The sequence below is a fragment of the Eschrichtius robustus genome, chromosome 15, assembly GCF_028021215.1.
Source record: "Eschrichtius robustus isolate mEscRob2 chromosome 15, mEscRob2.pri, whole genome shotgun sequence".
NCBI classification, from domain to species: Eukaryota; Metazoa; Chordata; class Mammalia; order Artiodactyla; family Eschrichtiidae; genus Eschrichtius; species Eschrichtius robustus.
The window spans coordinates 12,389,537-12,409,337 of NC_090838.1; positions in this window are offsets into that span (position 1 = coordinate 12,389,537).

A 19,801-nucleotide genomic window follows, 5' to 3' on the forward strand; every position below is an offset into this window, starting at 1 on the left:
ACGGGTTCGAGCCCTGGTCTGGGAAGATCCCACATGTTGCGGAGCAACTAGCCCCGTGAGCCACAACTACTGAGCCTGCGCGTCTGGAGCCTGTGCTCCACAACAAGAGAAGCCACGATAGTGAGAGGCCCGCGCACCGCGATGAAGAGTGGCCCCCGCTTGCCACAACTGGAGAAGGCCCTCACGGAAAGGAGGACCCAACACAGCCAAATATAAATAAATAAATTAATTTTAAAAAAAAACAACTTTAAAATGAGGGATTTCCTTTAGCTATATAAATTATAGGTTTTGCTATGCTGTGTTTTTATTGTAGTTAATTATGAATTTACTAATAATTTTTATGTCAAATTTGATTTTCCCATAGAAACAGAAGTTATTTAAAAGAGTGATGTTTTAATTTTTTTAAATTTAAGTTTGTTATTTTTTTTGCTGGTAATTTCCTATTTTATTAGTGACTATGGCCTATAGATCTCTATTTAGGGAACTCTTTTTTGGCTGAGTTTTACATGATCAATATTCTGTGTACAGTAGAAAAAATGATTATGTAATTAAGCTTGCTTGATGTATACTTTAGTCTTATGTTATTGTTTATTGCCTCCTTATTACAGTAAATTCCGAGGGGCCTTTGTTAAAAAATCTAAGAGTTCGTAAGCATTCTACATTCATTTTGAAATATGTATTTCATCAATCTGTAATGTCCCAACTTACTGCTTTTTACTTTGAATTCCACTTCATTATAATGTGGCCACTATAATGTGCATTTTGTTTGCATTTTTCTGGTATAATCTAATCTGTTGTTTTATTTTAAATTTATGATACATTTCATTTTCATAACACATTCACTTTTATTATGGATAATGGATACACTGAACTCATTCTTGCTGTGTTATTTTAAGATTTCTGTTGATTGTGTTTTCTTTCTTTTTTTAAAAAAATTGAAGTATAGTTGATCTACAATGTTGTGTTAGTTTCAGGTGTACAGCAAAGTGATTTGTTTATACGTATCACATATATATTCTTTTTCAGATTCTTTTCTCTTATAGGTCATTACAAAATATTGAATATAGTTCCCTGTGCTAGACAGTAGGTCCTTGTTGGTTATCTGTTTTGTATATAGTAGTGTGTATATGTTAATCCCAAACTCCTAATTTGTCATGCCCCCTTTCCCCTTTGGTAACCATAAATTTGTTTTTTATGTCTGTGGGTCTATTTCTGTTTTGTGTATAAGTTCATTTGTATAATTTTTGTTTAGATTCCACATATAAGTGATGTCATATGATATTTGTCTCTGTCTGGCTTACTTCAGTTAATATGATTATCTCTAGGTCCATTCATGTTGCTGCAAATGGCATTATTTCATTCTTTTTTATGGCTGAGTAATATTCCATTGTATACACATACCACCTCTTTATCCATTCATCCATTCATTTAGGTTGCTTCCATGTCCTGGCTATTGTAAATAGTGTTGCAGTGATTGTGCTTTCTTATTATTTCCTTTATGGCTTTTACTATATTGATTTGGAATTGATGAATCCTATTTCAAGCCTTCTTATGATTGTTTTACCTTAAAAAACAAAACTGTATTTCTCCATGAATGTCAAGAATGAAGCGGAATATTTAGTACCTTCAACCAAAGCAAGATGAAAACTTGAGCCTTCAGAACACAAAGGAGGGGTTCTGCTTATTCAGTTCTGTTTTTTAAATGTGTTCTCCTTTTCTTGCCAGAGATTCTGTCTCCCTGTGTCCCATTTGCTCTGAGTGCTCAGCTTGGTTACCTATATTAACTGCCAGAAAATTGTCATACACCCAGTGATATTTCTCTAGCTAATCATCTTCATAGAAGGAGGTCAAGCTTGTTAGATGTCAACAATGAAGATGGGCCCCACAGAGACTGTGGAGGAAATCCTGCGATTCCTTCTATAAAGAGGTTCTTCTCCGTGTCCATCCTGTCAATCAAAGCCATGATGCGTCCCTGGCTGTCTGTGCATGTGTGTTTAAAGCTGTGTGAGAAGACCCTTGTCTTGGCGAGTTCTGACGCCGGACTTTATTCTTCTTCTGTCCTTGTTTCCTATACTGGAAAATTATCCATGAGACATCGTGATCCTGGTGAGAAGCTAAGAGGGATGGGTGTGGAATTGACTCCATTTACATACTGTCTAGGAGGACTTGACCTTTCTTGTGGCAAATGGCTGCTCTCCTCCACTCTCATCTGTAGCTTCAAGCCTGTGGTATGAACCTCCACTATTTTCCATTGTTGTTATATAGTTTTTATCTTATTCCCCAGCCGATTCACATCAGTGGGAAATTGGAAAGGGAAATGGGGTTGTGGAAGGATGTGGCATATCCAGGCCATCAAGACCCTGGAATCCTACTTGGTGTTTTATGGTGTAATGATCTGTGTTCCTGTCCTGTGCTCTTCACTACCCTAAAAGTTCCTTGAGGGGATGTTGAGTCAGCACTGCATCTCTGTAATGCAGAGCACGGGGCTTTCACTTAATAGATGCCCATTACTATCAGTGGACTGGATATGAGTTAACACTATTGTATTCATATCCATTTTTATACATTTGTAAGCTTCTTTAGGGAACTTTCCTAGCCTGAGTCCCCCAGAAACAGACTGTGAGAGGAAAATTTATGCAAATGATTTATGTAGAATATATTACCAGGAAAAACCAGTAAGAGGATGACAGAAGCAGAACAGGAAAGAGGAAGGAGGAAGAACCCAAGCAAGACGAAATTACAAGCCAAGCTCCAGCCTCAGCCTGATTCCACAGGGGGGATCTGCGGTGTAAATTATGCTTCCAAGTTGATCTCCCTTGAGTTTTGTGGTATCTCATACTCTCACACCAGTCACTTGGCTTCATGCCTCAGGGAGTTGAGGCGTGGAAAGGGATGAGGGAGAATGTAAACCCCCAGGTCCTATGACTTGTGTGATTTCAGGCAAAGCAGCTCCAGAAGCTCAAGGAGAGTCTCAGGTGAGACCTTATAAAGCAAAGAAAGAGGGAGAAATAGATACTCCCAAACAGTTCAAGGACCTGAGGGGATCTGGGTGGAGCACAAATAGTGTCTGCCAGGGCTTCCCTGGTGGCGCAGTGGTTAAGAATCTGCCTGCCATTGCAGGGGACGCGGGTTCGAGCCCTGGTCCGGGAAGATCCCACATGCCACGGAGCAACTAAGCCCGTGCGCCACAACGACTGAGCCTGTGCTCCAGAGCCTGCGAGCCACAACTACTGAGCCCGCATGCCACAACTACTGAAGCCCGCGCGCCTAGAGCCCGTGCTCCGCAACAAGAGAAGCCACAACAATGAGAAGTCCGTGCACCGCAACAAAAGAGTAGCCCCCGCTCGACGCAACCAGAGAAAACCCACATGCAGCAATGAAGATCCAACGCAGCCAAAAATAAATAAATAAATAGATTTAAAAAAAAAAGTAGTGTCTGCCAGAGAAAACTTGTTTTGATTTTATTTTCTCAAGTCATTGCTTTCTTGGGTGTCCTTTGTTCTGTCAATGTGTCCACTAGACCAATGTGAGGCATCACTGTTTTCTATAAACAGAGGCCAATGTGGTCATTTTAGCAAAGGGAAAAACTCACCTTTCTGTTACTGATGGATGCTGGATCCAGTGCAGAAAACGCTCACACTGGGTCTTTCCTTCTGGAAGACTATTTGGGGACTCCTGATGGCCACCTGCCACTATCACTTTCTCATGGAGACATCTGGGTGTTGCAAAAAGCAACAGCTTTACTAAGGGTGGGGCTCTGCATCCACAGTTTCCTTCTGACTTAGGCTTTGCATGGGCTTTCACCTGACAAAGTCACTTTTGAAAATGCCTGGCAGTTCTTTTTTAATTTTTTCAGGAACCTCCATACTGTTTTCCATAGTGGCTGCAACCATTTACATTCCCACCACATCCCTTTTCTCCACATCCTCACCAACATTTATCTCTTGTCTTTTTGATAATAGCCATTCAAACAGGTGTGAGGTGATAAGTCACTGTGGCTTTTATTTGCACTTTCCTGATGATTAGTGAGGTTAAGCATCTTTTCATTTACCGGTTTGCCTTTTTTATGTCTTCTTTGGAAAAATGTCTACTCAGGTCCTTTGCTCATTTTCGAATTGCCTTGTTTGTGTTTTTGCTATTGAGTTGTATGAATTTCTTACATATTTTGAATATTAACCCTTTATCAGATAGATAGTTTGCAAATATTTTTCCTACTCCAGAGGTTGCCTTTTAATTTTGTTGATAGTTTATTTTGCTGTGCAGACATTTTTAGTTTAACATAGTCCGCTTGTTTATTTTTGCTTTTGTTGATTGAGCTTCTGGTGTCATATCCAAGAGAATTATTGCCAAGACTAATGTCAAGGAGGTTTTTCCCTATGTTTTCTTCTAGGACTTTTATAGTTTCAGGTCTTACATTTAAGTTTTTAATCAATTTCTAGTTTATTTTTGTGAGTAGTGTGAGATAGGGGTACACCTTTACTCTTTGCATGCGAATATCCAGTTTTGCCAACACCATTTATCCTTTCCTCATTGAGTATTTTTGCTTCCCTTGTAAGATATTAGTTGACTGTAAATGCATTGGTTTATTTCTGGGTTCTCAGTGCTGTTCCATTTGTCTATGTGTCTGTTTTTAATGCCAATAACATACTGCTTTTATTACTATAGCTTTGTAATATGGTTTGACATTGGAAAATGTTATGCCTCCATCTTTGTTTCTCTTTCTCAGGATTGCTTTGGCTATTTGGGGTCTTTTGTGGTTCCATATGAGTTTTAGGATACAGCAATCACACTTCTGAGTATATATCCAAAGGAAATGAAATCACTATTTCAAATAGATATCTGCACTCTCATATTCACGGCAGCATTATTCACATTACTCGCAATAGCCAAGACATGGAAACAACCTAAATGTCCATGGATGGATGAATTAATAAAGAAAATGTGGTGTATACATATATTCAATGTAATATTTTTCCGCCGTAAAAAGAAGGAAATCCTGCCATTTGTAACAATATAGATGGACTTGGAGGGAATTATGCTAAGTTAAATATCAGGCAATGAAAGACAAATACTGCATAATCTCATTTGTATGTGGAATTTGAAAAGGCTGTATTCACAGAAACAGAGAGTTGAATAGTGGCCCTCAGGGGCTGGGGGGGGCGGTCAGGGAATTGGGGAGGTGTTGGTCAAAGGATACAAACTGCCAGTTATAAGAGGAATAACTTGTGGTGATAATGAACAGCAAAGTGACTACAGTTAACAATACAGTGTTATATACTTGAAAGCTGTTAAGAGGGTAGATCTTAAAAGGTCTCACCACACACAAGAAAATCAGAATTATGTGAGGTGGTGAATGTGTTAACTAACCTTATTGTGATACCCCTTTCACAATAGATATGTATCTCAAATCATCATATTGTGTACTTTAATAACGTTATATTTCAATCACATATCAATAAAGCTGGGAAAATGTTTAAAAATAAATAATTAAAATTTACATACAAAATATTATGGGGAGGAAGAATAGGAGAGAGTGTATGTAGATGAAACAAGATTGGCTACAACTTGATTAATGTTGAAGCTGGATAATGGATTTGTAAGCATTAGATATACTATTGTGTCTACCTCTGCAAATGTTTGAAAGTTTTTAAAATAAGAAGAGTTTAAAAAGAAAAGGAAAATGCCTGGGACTTAATGGAAATCAATATCCACACAGCCTGGTAATCAGATTTGTCTACAAAGAGCCCCAGGCCTGGAACTTTATTTAATCAGCATCTTCCTGTTTCTTCTCTTAGAAAAAAGCAAAATGTGTAGAGCATGAAATATATTGTAAAATGTAATTAATAAAATATCTGATAATAATATTCAGTTTTATTCAATTCCAATAGGCAAGGGGAATAAAATGGTTGAAAAGACATATCCATTTAACTTGTGGGATTTTGAAGTTACTGAGGGCTGGGCTGGAGGTTTGTGTAGAGGGAACGGGAAGAGGTCACTCTGTAGATGGCAATGCTTCTCCAACCTGAATGGACATCAGGTTATTTAGGAGGATTAAAATAAACACTCAAAAACTATTGAGATGAATGCTGAAAGTCTTTTAATAATTTATGTAGCTGTTATAATCCTGAGTTTTTAAAAAGAAAACCTGACAGAGATAATACCAAGACAGGAAACCATAGACCTCTTTCACTTTTAAGTTATAGGTGTAAAATTCGCAAATACAATAACAGAAAACCAAAATCAATAGTATATTTAGAAATGCACAGTGATCTTGACAATATCCTTACTGAGTCTCTTTTTATCACTTACATTTTTCTAAAAGCTTTTTCATTTTATATGCGTTCAACTTTATTGGTAGTTATTCCTGCTCTCCTATAATTAAAAATCTCTGCAATATCTACAATATGCCCCCATTACTTGTAATATTATCTTTAGCCTTCAATTTTATTTTTTGCTTGATGCATTTTTCATATTTTATTAGGCTTTTGAAAAGAAAACCTTTGAAAAGAATAACTATTCCCAATATTTTATGTACTTGTTTTCTATTAGTATTTTATTTGTTCATTATTTGAAGTTCTTTTTACTTTGTTTTTTCGGTATTGTTATTTTGCCCTTTCTCATTTGTTTTCAATTTTTCTTGTTTTCTAATTAATACATCTGGCTTCATATTTCTAAGTACCTCTTTAACTACATCTCCCAATTTTAAGGTGTAGAATGTTCTGTTCATTTATAAATATTAAGTAATTTCCATTTTAATTTTTTTAATCATGAATTACTTAAAAATGTGTTAATAGTGTCCAATTTTATATACATTTTATCTTTAATTTATGTTTTACTCTTTACCATCGATAAAATTTAGACTTACTAGTATATTTCTAACAACTTCTTAACTCTCTGTTGCTTTTCTTCTGACCTTTTCTTTTTGCTGAATTACATCCCTAAGTATATGTATCATTTGGTATATGTTATCATTTAAAAACTGTATTGTTTAACCTTTCACATTTAGATAAACAATTAATCTGATGTTTGTGTATGATGTATATGATACAAAATAAGGGTCAAGATTCATGATTTCCAATATGAAAGTCAATTTGAACTAGAAAAAAATAATTGAAAAGGCTCTCCTTTTCCCATGACTTTGCAGAGCCACTTGATCATAAATAAATTTTCCATATATATGTGAATCTGTTCCTGAACCCTCTGTTATGCTCCACTAACTTCTTTGTCTGTTCCTAAGCCAATTCCATACACTCTTAATTATTGCAACTTTCTAACAAGTCTTGATATCTGGCGGTGCAATTCTCCAATTGTGTTTTATTCTTTATGATCATTATGGCTATTTTTGGTCCTTGGCATTTCCATTTTAATTTTAGTATCAGTGCATCAGTTTTCTCAAAAAAATAATACGAAGAAAGGAAACCAAAAAAAAATCTGCTGGTATTAGGATTTTATTTGCAATGAATCTTAATATCATACTGGGGATAATTGGCATCTTTATAATATTGGGTCTTCCAGTTCATGATATACTATATCCCTTTATTAATGTCTTCTTTCATTTATCTCAATGTTTTGCAAATTTCTGTATAGAGTGTTTATATATCGTTTGTTAGACACAGTAGTCCTCCTTTACCCTGGTTTTGCTTTCCATGGTTTCCTTTACCTATGGTGAACCACAGTCTGAAAATATTAAATGAAAAATTCCAGAAATAAACAATTCGTAAGTTTTAAAGTGTGTGCCTTTCTGAGTAGCGTGATGAAATCTCATGCCCTCCTGCTCTGTCCCACCTGTTATTCACTTAGTAGTCGTCTTAGCTGTCAAATCGACTGTCACAGTATCACAGTGCTTGTGTTCAAGGAACCCTTAGTTTACTTAATGGCCGCAAAGTGCAAGAGTAGTGAGGCTGCCGATACACATATGCCAGAGAGAAGCTGTAAAGTTCTTCCTTTAAGCGCAAACGTGAAAGTTTTGTTTAATAAAAAAAGGAAACAATTGTATGCTGAGGTTCCTGAGATCTGGTAAGAACAAATCTTATATCCTTGAAATTGTGAAGAAGGAAAAAGAAATTCATGCTAGTTTTGCTGTCACACCTCAACCTGCAAAATTAAGACCACCGTGTGTGATAAGTGCTTAGTTAAGATGGAAAAGACATTAAATTTGTACAATAAAATATTTTGAGAGAGAGAGCACATTTACATACTTTTATTACAGTATACTGCTATAATTGTTTTAGTTTATTACTAGCTATTGTTAATCTCTTACTGTGACTAATTTATAAGTTAAACTTTATCATAGGTATGTATATACAGAAAAAACATCATATAGAGAGCCCAGTATTATCGTCCATTTCAGGCATCCACTGGGTACATATCCCTTACAGATAAGGAAGATCCTCTTAAATCCTTGAGTATTTAATATTTTTTTCATGTTCTTATAATGGAATTCATTTTTAAATTCATTTGAAAATTTTTTGTTGTTGATATATGAGAATAAAAGTTTTATTTATTGAGCTATCCAGAGACCTAACTAGCTAAAATAATTTAATAATTTACTGATTCTATTAGTTTGTATGTAGATTCTTTTGACTGTTCTTTATCTACACATTCTCATAAGCTGCAAATAATAAAAGTTTTATTTTACTTTTTCAAACTTTTTATTGTTTATTTCTTTTTCTTGCTTAGAAGTATTGGCCAGGAACCCCAACAATGTTAAATAAATTGGCAGTTGTAGGCATCCGTGTCTCATTCCCACCCTCTAGGGAAATTGTTCTATATTTCTGTATTAAATGGGTTGCTTGCTAGTGTATTTTAGTTGAATGCCTTTATAAGACAAAGGCTGATTACTCACATTGCAAAAATATCATTAATGAGTATGCAATATTATCAAATGCACATTAAAAATATATTAATTTTATGCTAGTAACCAAAATAAATAATTTTAAAGCAAAATATAAATATAAAAATTGACTCAAGAAGAAATAAAGGGAATTAAAAGGTATAAACTTACAGTTATAAAATAAATGTCATGGGGATAAAATGTACTGCATGATGACTATAGTTAATAATACTGCGTTGTATATTTGAAAGTTGCTAAGAGATCTTGAAAGTTTTCATCATAAGAAAAAACTTTTTGTGACTATGTACCATGATGGATGTTAACTAGACTTACAGTAGTGATCATTTCACAATACAGTTGGCCCTCTGTATTCATAGATTCAACCAACTGTGTGTCGAAATATTAAAAACAAATTCTCAAAAGTTCCAAAAAGCAAAACTTGAATTTGCTGCATGTCAGTAACTATTTACATGACATTTACATTGTATTTGCAGCTATTTACATAGCATTTACATTGTATTAGGTATTATAAGTAACCTAGAGATGAAAAAGTATAAGGAAGGATATATGTGTAGCTCATTTGCAAATACTATGCCATTTTACATAATGGACTTGAACATCTGTGGATTTTGGTATCTGTAGGGGGTACTGGAACCAATCCTCCAAGGATCTTGAGGGGCATCTGTGTATACAAATGTCGAATCGTTGTGTATTGCAACCAATATCATGTTATATGTTGATTATATCTCAAAAAACCCACCAAGAAAAGAAGAAATGAAAACCCTATACAATTACCATCAAATAACTTGAATTTATAGTTGAAATGCCCAACCACCTACAATTCCCTATATTTTCCATGCCCATTTAGCTAAAGATAGACAATTTACCAACTGTCAAGGAACAAGGAACAAATAACCCCTAATTTATAGAAAATATCCCAGGGAATATAAAAAGAAGTAAAACTGACCAACACATTTTATGAGGCTGTTACCACCTTGAAACCAAAATTGGTTACAGCTTGTTCAAGATAGTAAACATGGGGCAATCCTTTGAACACCTGTCCTGTGCATGTTGGAATTTCATATTTTAGCTTCCATTTCCTTAGATTCTATTACCTATTTTCCATCTCTCCTCTGCGTTCTGGAGGATTTTCTCTCTTGGCTTTGGTTAGTCGATTATTAAGCCAATTCATTGAGTTTCCTTCCCCCTCTGATTTTCATCCCTTTATTGTTCTTTTCAAGAATCTATATTTTCCTTTTGAAATTTGCCCATTATGTTTTCATTCCATCCTGTTCTTGGTTTGTATTTTCTTTCCCTCAATTTGTCTCTGAGGACATTTTAAACAGTCTTGAGTAAAGCCTCCTCTTTAATACATTCCCTTGTTTGCTGCAACCTCAGATTACATCACAGAGCAGTTTCTTCATGTGGTTTTTCATTAGGGCTCCTTTTGGTGGGCTCCTGCCGTGGATTGATTTGTGAAGGCAGTCATGCAGAGACCTGTGGGACTAACCAAAACCAAGTCACTTCTTACAAGTTTCCCAACTCAGGGCTTTCCACATCTTCTAAAAAGTGTTTCTTAGGGCCTCATGATAGTATCCTTTGTAGCCTGAGAGCTTTAACTTCTCTGTGGCAACTCTGCCTCTGTCTCTTCCTTGGTTAAGCCATCCTGCCTCCTGTCCACTGTTAGAATATTGTTAGCCTCAGTCCATAGGCAGGACAGTTTGTATGACTCTGGGCTTTATGAGGCCACATCCCCTGGAAACACATAACCATATCTTTTCAGTTTTTCCACAGGTATTCAAATCTTTGTTTCTGAGTCATATATCCAATACAAATATTCATAGGAAGTTAGTTTGACTTATTGTCTTACTCACAGCTGTGAAAATTTGAATTCTCTCTTTTTTTTTTTTCCTTTCTTCCAGTTTATTGAAGTATGATTCACAAAACTGCATGTATGAATTCTTTCTTTTTTCTTCCTTATGTTGGGAAAAGCATGGGAATATGATGGGGCTGATTATCTTGCCTGAATGTCAGGAGTATGAATTAATAAATGTTATTTAAAAAAATATATTTATCCCATTTGTAAAATATGTTTATTGCTTATTTTGCAATGGGTGAATGAACTAATGGATAGCGCAGTCCCTGAACAAGATAATGAAATTGTTCTCAATTCAATTTATAGCTTTTTAGGTACTTAGTGCATTTAGCACATCAGATGCACAGCATTAAAAGGAATAAAAGCAAACTCACAACCATCAATGCTTTCCGAAGTCCCATTACAGCTCATAGAAAAGGTTTTTGAAGTGAAAATAAATGGTGATTTTGTTTGGTTCTGGATATTTAAAATCAAATGTTCCAAGAAAAAATCCATAAATTGAAGGAATAAAAGGTTTTCTTCACTTAGCATCTCCTTCTGAAATGCATTTTGTACCTGTGTGGGTTAGAATATCCTGGACCCAAAGTCTTTGTTCCCTATGGAATATTCATGTGCTTCTCGCATAACTTAGGATGAGGGGCATGCCTTACTAGTAATTAGTGGGTCTAATCAGGGTCTGGGGAGCCATCTGGATGGTCTACAACCCAGGAAGAGTTGTCTGAACTCTGAAGTATTAATGCAGAGAAACCAGAATCAGTAAGTAAATCAGGCTTTTCCTTTCTCATATGTATATGTGTGTTTGTGTGTGTATGTGTATGCCCACATGCACAGCAGTCATGCACCATTAAGGGAACTGGCATCTGCAATAAAATGAGAATTTGGTCCAACTGGGACCCTCATTCCAGTTAATACTCTGATACACTCAAGGCTTGCTTAGCCTGTCTTGAAAGGCTTTAGCTGAACTTCATGGGCTTTTCCAACTGGAGATGGCCCAAGAGATCAACATATTTATCAATCTCATCATATAGATGGGGAACCTGAGAAAAGAGAGGCCAAAGAACTACAGGTCCCAAGGGACCAATATCTAAGTTTGGTTGTTCTGAAAGAGAAGAAAAGAGAGTGCCTTCTGGAGCATTTAGATCTTACTTTGGAAGCCTGATAAGGAACATAGCAACTGGAAAGACTCTTTGGACTTCTCTCTTTGTGTCTCAGTCACCTCCTCTTCTCATCACTCACCCAGAGAAGGAAAAGCTAACCCTCACTATGACCCCCTCACCTTGCAAGGAGACCAAGTTAAAAGCAGCAGCTCCCTTGTGTTCATATTGGTTGTGCCCTTGGGGTATGGGTTCAAGGTTTTCCAGATCACCTGTATATTCTAGACTAAGGTCTCCAGATTATCTCTCAGGGGACAAAAGTTTCCACATTCCTAGTACAGTCTATCAAGATCAGAGAGGAAATGCTGACTTCTAAAGCAATTTTGATCAAGGGAAGGGGGAGAGAGTCTTAGCGCCCTGAGTGATAAACGGTACCGCTCGGTGGCAGAGTGGAGCAATTACAGGCCATGCCTCACCGTCCCATGTGGCTTAAACATCTTGATATTTATTTTCTGTCCTGACAAACTATTTTAAAATAAACCCTGGCTTTGGTTTTAATCAGGTATGGTAAGACACATGGACACAGAAATGACTGTCATGTAGGAAGATGTTTTTATTCCAAGTTCCCTAGAAACAGGAGGCATGGCATGCCATGCAGGACCACAGGGGGAAGCACCAGGGTCAGTCACGATGCAGAAGGAGCAAGGGGAGAAACATGGGCCAGAGCCCTTATCGTGGTTTCTGAAGGAAAGGCAAGGTAAGGCAGGGTAAGCAAACATAGAATTGACTAGTTTGAATAATTTCAGCAGCTTCTGGGTCCTAGAGACTGTCCCTAGTTGTCTAGGACCTGATCTTAGGATGAGTAGGGCAGAGGGATATTGCCCCCTGGAATGTAGGAGCCAGATAGAGGAGGTGGTTGGGAGTGTGGACTCTGGATTGGTGAGTTTGCACAGGAAAGATGCACTTCCAGATAAGTCTTTTGCTCTCTCAAAGAATTAGCTAGCCCTGGGAGGATGGGGGATAGGATTTCTCTCCAGTCAGTGAGTCACCAGATGCCAGAGCATCCAGAATACAGAAAATAAGAAAATATAGTCAATGCACCAATATTCTTACTTCTGACTCTTCTCCCCATCCTCCCCTAAACTTTGAACTTCCAGCTTCTTTTTTTCTTGATCTGAAGCAAACTGTTCTGTTTCTGACATCTGCTCCAGCTGACGTTCTCTGGGAAGTGAGCATCCCTGGATTTCCCTCTACTGACTCCCTCCTGGTCCCTCCCTCTCCTGTACCAGTGCCAAGAGAGTGAGGCTCTTGAGTGTGGTGACAGGAAGGAATGACTGGAAACCTTCATGGAAGAAAGATTTGGACGGGACCTCAAAGCCACTTCTCACTTGCTTCATCAGTTGCACTTTGGGGAGAATTAGGCATAAAGTAGAAGATACGAATTAGTACCAGGGAAAATGAAGAGAGTAGCATTCTGTTTACTTTCTTCTGTCTCCTATGAGAATACGGTGCTTCGTCAAAGGATCTCAGAATCCTTCCAGTTAAGCAAATTATCTTAGCGCCAGTTCTTCTTTTGTAAAACAGGAACAATAATACTGCTTTTGCATGGTGTTATCAGCCTTAAATGGGCTTGTGTATGTCTATTTTCTAATATAAGGCCAGGCATAGAGTAGGCACTTGGTAAATATATATATTTTTCAAATTCAGAGAATTAATTTTTCAAGACTATCTTTCTCTTTTCTTTGTCTTGAGCGGCATCCAAGATGGAAACAACTATTCAAGCCACTGCAGCAAACTTACACCCCTTGTTCCCAAGCAGAAACATGGACGTTTCCAAACCTAACAATCCTGGTCACGCTAATGCAGTTCACTAATGAAATTTCCATCATATTTCTGCTGTCCCAGCATTTTTACTCATACTAAGACTTATAAGACCTGAGCTGTGCTTCCCACATAGCTGAGGGGTATTAAAGGCTGCATCAGAGCACACCACAGGGCAGTACAGAACAGGCTAAGCCAGAAGGAACAGGAAATTGGCATCAAGAGTTAATTAAGATTTAGTGAGTAAATTAAGAAATCATTTTTTTTACATTATTAGTACAGGAATGCATAGCCAATGTAAAAATTTCCACAATATAGAAGTGTACAGAGTTAAAAGTTAAAGGGCCAACACACGCTCATAAATATATACAACTCACTCCATTCCCCAGTGGTAACCACAGTTAACTCTTTGTGGTATCCTTCCAGAACTTCTGCTGTGCATTTACATATCCATACACAGATATGTTCATATTGAAAACATATGCATGTGACGTAGAGAACAAATGTATGGACACCAAGGAGGGCAAGGTGGGGGGGGATGAATTGGGAGATTGGGATTGATATATATATACATTACTATGTATAAAATAGATAACTAATGAGAACTTGTGGTATAGCATAGGGGACTCGACTCAATGCTCTGTGGTGACCTAAGTGGGAAGGAAATCCAAGAAAGAGGGATATATGTATACATATAGCTGATTCACTTCGCTGTACAGCAGAAACTAACACAACATTGTAAAGCAACTCTACCTCAATTAAAAAAAAAAAAGCCAAAATCCAAATGAAAAAATAAACCGTATAATGTGGTTATATTATATGTAATATTTTGTAACTTGCTTTTATGATTTAATAAATTGATTTTTTTCATGTTAATACAAATCGATACATCTAAATATTTTTACATGTTACTTTTATTCCATAATATAGATGTATCACCCACGGTTTATGTAAATAATTCCCTTTTGAGGAAAAATTAAGTCCGTTTCCAAATGTCAACTCTGGCAAAAAAATGCTTCAAAGAACATATACATTTTTTGGGTAATTATGTTTTTTTTCTGTGGTACTGTTTGTATTAGTTTGCTAGGGCTGACATAACAAATACCACAGACTGGAGAGCTTAAATAACAGAAATTTATTTTCTCACAGGTCTGGAGGCCAGAAGTGCAAGATCAAGGTGTCAGTAGGGCTGGTTTCTTCCAAGGCAGATCTCCTTGCTTGCTGATGGTGACGGACATCTCCATGGCCTTTCCTCTGTGCTCACATGTCTGTGTCTAAATCTCCTATTCCTATAAGGACTCCAGTGGTATTGGTTAGGGCCCAACCTAAAGGCATCATTTAACTTAATTATCTCTTTAAAAACCCTACCAATAAACACAATTCTATTCTGAGGTATGGGGGTGTTAGGACCTCAGCATATGATTTTGGGAGGACATAGTTCAGCTGGCAACACTGTTCTAGTTACTAATGCTGTTTAAAAAATTGCCACAACACTCGGCAGCTGACAACAACACCAAGTTAATTAAGCTCACTGATTCTGAGGGTCAGGAATTCGTTAAGTGCACAATAGGGACAGCTTGTTCCTGTTCCATTATATCTGGGCAGAAGGCTGGAATCATCTGAAATCTCCTGGGGTAGACATTTCCCAGATGCTCTTCCAGAACCTTGCCCCTCCCATCAAGAAGCAGAATCTGTTTTTCCTCCTCTGGAATCTGGCCAGGACTTTGTGGCCACCTCTACTGACTAGAATATGGTCAAAGTGACATTGTGCAACTTCTGAGACTAGCTCAGAAAAGGAAACAGGCCTTCAAAATTTCTCTTTCTCTTGCTGTCTCTCAGCACCTTCATCCTGAGAACCCAGTGACCACACTGTTAGGAAGACAAAACTCTTCCAGATTAAGAGGAACTGAGGCCCCCAACCCACAGCCAGTATCAACCTCCAGACATGTGAGTGACCAAGCCTTCAGACGACTGCAGTTCCCAGCCTTTGAGTCTTTCAGGCAACATCCCAGCCTCATTGAGCAGAGAAAAGCTCTGCTGGGATAGGTCCACATTCTTTTTTTTTTTTTTTTTAAATTTTATAGCTACTTCATTTATTTATTTATTTTTGGCTGTGTTGGGTCTTCGGTTCGTGCGAGGGCTTTCTCTAGTTGCGGCAAGCGGGGGCCACTCTTCATCGCGGTGCGGGGACCGCTCTTCATCGCGGTGCGCGGGCCTTTCACTATCGCGGCCCCTCCCGTTGCGGGGCACAGGCTCCAGACGCGCAGGCTCAGTAGTTGTGGCTCACGGGCCCAGCTGCTCCGTGGCATGTGGGATCTTCCCAGACCAGGGCTCGAACCCGTGTCCCCTGCATTAGCAGGCAGACTCTCAACCACTGTGCCACCAGGGAAGCCCCGGTCCACATTCTTGACCTTATAAAACCAGTGATCATAATAAATGATTGTTTGGTGCCATTAAGTTTTGGGGTAATTTGTCACCAACTATAGTAGCTGTGGATAACTGTTATAGCCTTTCCTGGAGCAGATATTGAGAGCCAATGAACAAGATCCTCTTATTCTGATCTTCTCATGTGAAGATACACAGATAGTGAATTGAATTACAGGCTAATAGACTCATAGAATTCATATGATCCAGGGAACCTCTCTACTCAATCTCTGTAGCACTTTAATTCAGCACCTACTTTTAAAAGTTCCAAAGATATAGTGCTCGTGATTCATTTGTCCATTAAACAAATATTTATTGAACAAGTTCTATGTGCCGTACAGTGAAGGATTCTGGGGCAAGGCTTAGAATACTACGGTGCAGACAACAGCAAGAGACTTGAACTTAGGGAGACTTCATTCTGGAGGAGGAGATGGATACTTGCCTTAGTCAGTTCAGGCAGTCATGACAAAATACAAGAGACTGAGTGGTTGAAACAATAGACTTTTATTTCTCATAATTCTGGAGGCTGGTCCAAGATCAAGGTGCCAACAGATGCAGTGTCTCATGAAAACCTACTTTCTGGCCTTCTTGCTATGTGCTCACGTGGCCTTTCCTCAGTACACGCTCTTGGTGAGAGAAAGAGCTCTCAAGCCTGTTTTTCTTCTTATAAGGGCACCACTAATCATGGGGGCTCCACCTTCATAACTTCATCTAACCTTCATTGTATCCCAAAGACACCATCTCCAAATACCATCACCTTGGGTATTAGGGCTTCAACATATGAATTTTGAAGGGATAAACATTCAGTCCATATTCATTATGTAGCAGTAATGAATATTAAACAAGTAAAAATATAGTTTTAGATTTTGATAAATATTATGAAAGAAGTAAAACAGATAATATAATGGAATGTTACAGAGAATACTCCTTTAGGTTGAGTGATGAAGACATGCTTGTCTTAAAGGGGGCATTTGGCTTGAGACCTAAGACATAAGAAAAGATGTGAAAGGAAGGGGGAAGGGCTTTGCAGACAGAAGAGACAGCAACTAAAAGCGCTTGGAGTGCTCTAGGAAGAAACAGAAGTCAGTGTGAGGGAGAATGGCGGGTGACATTGAAAGTGGTACAAAATCAGGTTAAAAAGAAAAGCAAGGGAGAAATCTTGAGATAAGGTAAGAAGTTTAGATCTTATTCTAAATTCAGTTGAAAGCTCCTGGAGATTTTTTTTTTTTTTTTAATGGAATGACATTATTTGATTTACATTTTAGAAAAATCCCTCTGTTTTCTCTGAAGAACAAGAGTGGAAAGAGAACAATTATGAGCCTTTGAAGTTATCTGGGCAACTCATGGTCATGGCTTGGGCCAGGGTGGTAGTAGCTTAAATGAAGAAGAGTGGAGAGATTCAAGATGTCTTTCAAGGATGGAACCATTAAGACTTGCTGATAGATCAGATGTGGGGACCAAGGGAAAGAGTGAAATCCAGGGACATGTGCAGGTTTTGGATTAGGGCCACTGGGTGGATTGTGGTGACATTGACTCAGATGGAAAGAGTGGTGTTTGGGGAGGACTAGGATTGAATGACAGGGTGTTTTGGTGGAAGAGGAGAATCACAGGACTTATTATTTATTCATTCATTATATTTTAACTGTTTATTAGTCATTTAAGTGAAGATGTTGAATATACCATTGGAGAAGTGAGCTCAGCAGTCAGGGCTGGTGATATAAATGTGTGAGTCAACTTTTAGGTATTAGATACACAAAACTATGAGAGGACGAGGGAGTAAACAGGAGGGAAACGTGGCTAAAGGAACAAATATACCTCTGAGAGAGCACAGGGCGTTCTAATGCTTAGAGGACATAAAGAGCAGGGAGAAGAACCAGGAAAACAGACTGGAAAAGAAACACCAAGGACACGGGAAGAAAATCGAGATGTGTGGTGAGGTTTTCAGAAGGAAGTTACAATAGCTGTAGAAATTCTTTCTCACGACTAACATGAAGTCTGACTCCATATTACTCACACACTGGTCTCCGATCTTCATTCTGGACAACACACCAAAAAAGTCAAAGGAAATTTTTAAAGCGTTTCATTATAGGAACACAAGGCATTTCATAGTTACCCTGCTCTTGTCTGAAGCCTGAGACCAGACCACCATTGTTGAGCTGTGTGAGCATGGACAACTGACCGGGCCCCTGTGAGCTTCATTTTCCTCATCCCTGGAATGCAGAGAGTGACAACCACTTTGCAGGGTTGTGGTGGAGTTTGATGACAATGCACGTCACACACCTAGCCTGAGACATATGCCCAATACATTGAAGTAATTAGCTTGGTCCCCTTTCCCCTACGATAGCCCTGGAAAGAGCTGACGATTACCCTCATGGTCTTTTGCACCCAAGATTTTCTAAGATATCATTTCTCTCTCATCCTTTCCTTTTCTCCTTCCTTTGGCTTCCTCTTCCCATACCTGGCCAGTTTTCCAGATCTCAAAGAATTCTAAAGCAAACAGGAAATCTCACCCATGTAGGTAATACCTTTCTATGATCACAATGGCAGGGGCTATTTTGTGAAGTTGGGAGCTACTTTGGGGAAGTAAAGTGCAGAGGTTAAGAATTCAGTTTCTTGAGGTATATTGTATGGGATTTAATTCCATTTCTACCACTTAGAAGCTATATGAACTTGGACAAGCTACATAACCTTTCTTTGTGTCATTTTCCTCATTTGCAAAACGGGGGGAGTAGTACCAATCTCGGTGTTGTTATAAGCATTACACAAATTAAAATGGGTAAAGTACTTAGAAGAGTGTCTTGTGCTCAATAGTGAGTAAGCATTCACTAAATGTGAATTACCATCTATATTCAGGATCTCATGCCAATGGCTGGATGACCTCCCTTCCACGATGTGTTACCGGAGATTCATGCCTCATGAAGCAGGTGTGGGTTGACTTCCGAGTTCCCTCTGACTTTGACATTTTTGGATTTGATAACTAGTGACACTCAGTGTTTTTTTAGGGGGTGGGCTATGTCCAGAGGTGGAGAAAGCAGAAGCGTTGATCCTTGCTTCACGGTAAGCATCTGGAGCACATTCAGGAAAAGCTAGGAATTGGGGTTAAAATGTCAAAACCACTTCAGTTTTGAACAACGCGTTTTCTTCTCAAATGTCAAAACTTCAACTGCTTTTCTGGCTTCATGTGTCCTATTTAGGTTTAAAATTTTTCTTTGATAATTTATCTTTAGTAATAGAAGCAGGATGATATAGAGAAAAGATCATGGGTTCAGAGTTAATTCTAAATCTCAGCCCCTCTACTTACTACAGAGTGGCTGAATGTCTCTGAGCCATAGTTTCCCCAAAAAAGAAACAATAATACTTGCTTGCAGGGTGGTCTTGAGAACGAAGGGAAATAATGTACATAAAAAACTCGACAAGGTGAAAATTATGCTTTCCTTCTCTACCGATCCCACTGGACTGCAATCCTTATGCTTCCTTGTTCTCATTTCCTCCCAGATTCCAAAAATATCAATGCAGATGGCTCTCTCAGAACTTGGGGAAATATCTACATATTTGCAATGGTAGGTCCTGTGATTGGGTGATATTTATATTCTAAAAAAAAACCCTATTAAAATCAGACTTGAATGAATAAAAAAGAGTAGTTTCTGCAAGTTCTAAAAATACCACTCAGAAATAATGCTCTTTCCAGACCCCTAATGCTGAGTAAGGTAAACCTAACCTCTTAGTTCAATAGACTACTGATAATTCCCTTTA